Source organism: Cyprinodon variegatus, unplaced genomic scaffold, assembly GCF_000732505.1.
Source record: "Cyprinodon variegatus isolate N-32 unplaced genomic scaffold, C_variegatus-1.0 Scaffold1797, whole genome shotgun sequence".
Taxonomy (NCBI): Eukaryota; Metazoa; Chordata; class Actinopteri; order Cyprinodontiformes; family Cyprinodontidae; genus Cyprinodon; species Cyprinodon variegatus.
Window position 1 is genome coordinate 79,016 of NW_015152250.1, and position 2,101 is coordinate 81,116.

At 34.9% G+C, this 2,101-nt stretch overlaps 1 long non-coding RNA gene across 1 annotated transcript; it reads right to left on the reverse strand.

The window, feature by feature from the left end:
* Positions 1-956: 956 nt before the first annotated feature.
* Positions 957-1,893, reverse strand: LOC107104572. The gene is made up of 3 exons (XR_001482266.1): positions 1,804-1,893; positions 1,425-1,506; positions 957-1,250 (listed from the first exon to the last, which is right to left on the reverse strand). It is a non-coding gene; the product is annotated as an uncharacterized LOC107104572 (long non-coding RNA).
* Positions 1,894-2,101: the final 208 nt, after the last annotated feature.

The following is a 2,101-nucleotide window of genomic DNA, read 5'->3' on the forward strand; positions in this document are numbered from 1 at the left end:
TCAAATATATTTCACTTTTTCCAAACATTAGAAATATGAATGCTCACTTTACAGTTCTTAGTATTGCGATCTTGGGCATGATGACTAGATAGAATATATAAAATAATGCAATAGATTTTTTTTTTTTTGGTTAATAATTCTGCAACATTGTAAAATGTATGGAGAAAATGAATTAAAACGGGAGCCGTTTTTATTTTGGTCTGACCTCCACTGGCTCCTAAGAACCTTTCTGAGTGCATATAGCATAAATGTACATACACTAAGTTTAAGAACAGCTAAGCCAGAGTCTGTGGTAGTACTAGTACTAGACATCTTCCAGGCATGTGAGTAAAACTATCAGCAGTTCAGTGGACAGGATGAAGGAATGGGAGCCGGCACGCACGGATGACGTCATACACGCGGCGCTTTGTTTTTAAAAGATATAAATATCAAAAATATAACAGCGGATGTCTGGGGGACAGTGATTCACCTACATGTTATGAATGCTGGCGTACCATAAAGAATTAATTATGAACAGTTCAGTTTGTGCCTTCAAGTCGTTGCCCATAGGAGGACGTTACCTGGATATAACCTAACGGAATATCTTCAGAACAGCTCCAAATGACACAAAACTCATATGGGTGAGTAGAACATGATGTAATAACGTAAAATCAAGGGGCCAATGTAAAAAAAAAAAAACGGCATTCCCCTTTAAATAATGAGTGGAAATATGCTAAAATATGGTCAGTTATTATAATACGGGTTTTTGTTTTTGTAATACCAATAAGGATGAGTCCAATTTTTTGACAAAAAATAATATAAAACCTTCAGGGATGCGAATTAATTTTAAACTTTAGTTTTCCCTAAATATTATTGTATAATACAACAAAAGCTTTCTCTCTCACCTCTTACTGACAAATGAAGAGGATGACATACAGCTGTTGCTCTGAACGGCCAGTTCTGAATTCGAAGGAAGTATTTGTCTTTATGGCTTGTATTTAAATCAGAGAACAGAGTGGTGCAGTTTTTCTCGTGTAGGTTTCCAATCATCTTCAGTGAAGAGGTTTTCTCTGACCAACTGCTGTTAAAAATAACAGCATTGACATTTGTTGTAGCTTTCAGCCAAATTCCATAAATAGCTCTGGTCTTGTTATATCCTTCATCCGATGAATTATAGCTACAGGGGATTAGTAAGCAAGACCCACTCAGAGCTTCAATCTGCCCAGGTGTTTGAACAATGAGGACTGGATTGGGGCAACCACCCACAGCAACTGCAAAGACAGACTTAGAATAAATAATGATATGTAGGGAAAAAAAATCTATCTAGAAACCTTTAGTTCAGCTATAGCGTGTTTAATGAGGATAAAATATCAGGATAAAATATTTCAGACTTTAAATGATACATTTGTCAACTTCACATTAAATTATTTTAACAAACAGCTCACCTGGAAGAAATAGGACACTCAGTAACATGTGGACTGTCAACACATTCTCAGACAGAGCTGCCATCGAACTCTTAGTGTCCTCCTAGAAACATATTTTCAGATTATATATATACACACCCATGAAGAACAATAATTCAAACAGCTCTTTTTTGTATATGCTCTTATCAATATACCTTTAGAACAAATAATTAAAGAAGCAAGGGTTTTTTCATGACTATTATCTATCTATTAATAGTTCTACCTTTTTATGCATACTCAAATGCACTAATACCATGATGTGCTCTGAGGATGCAGCAAACGTGAAATAAACAATGGCTGCAGTACAGTAAAATACACAAAAAATGTTTAAGTAATGGAAAATTAAAAGATATACACTTACTCTGAGCAAAACCTAGGCAAAGATAATCCAACGCTTGATTTGGAAAGAAACTCGTATAATAGTGACTTTAGCAACTGCAAGAGAGAAGAGGTTTGATTTATGAAACAATCCAGAGCTGAAAAGGGGAAGGACAGTACTATTTATTAAAAAGGAACTTGTGGTCATTTGTAAATGATACAGACTGAAACTCAGAACTAAAAAAAGAAAAACAATCAGAAAGACTCACCAGTGAACAGTGGCACAGACAAATGTGACAATGCAACAATTAAACAAATGAGTATGAAGACTTACATAAAGA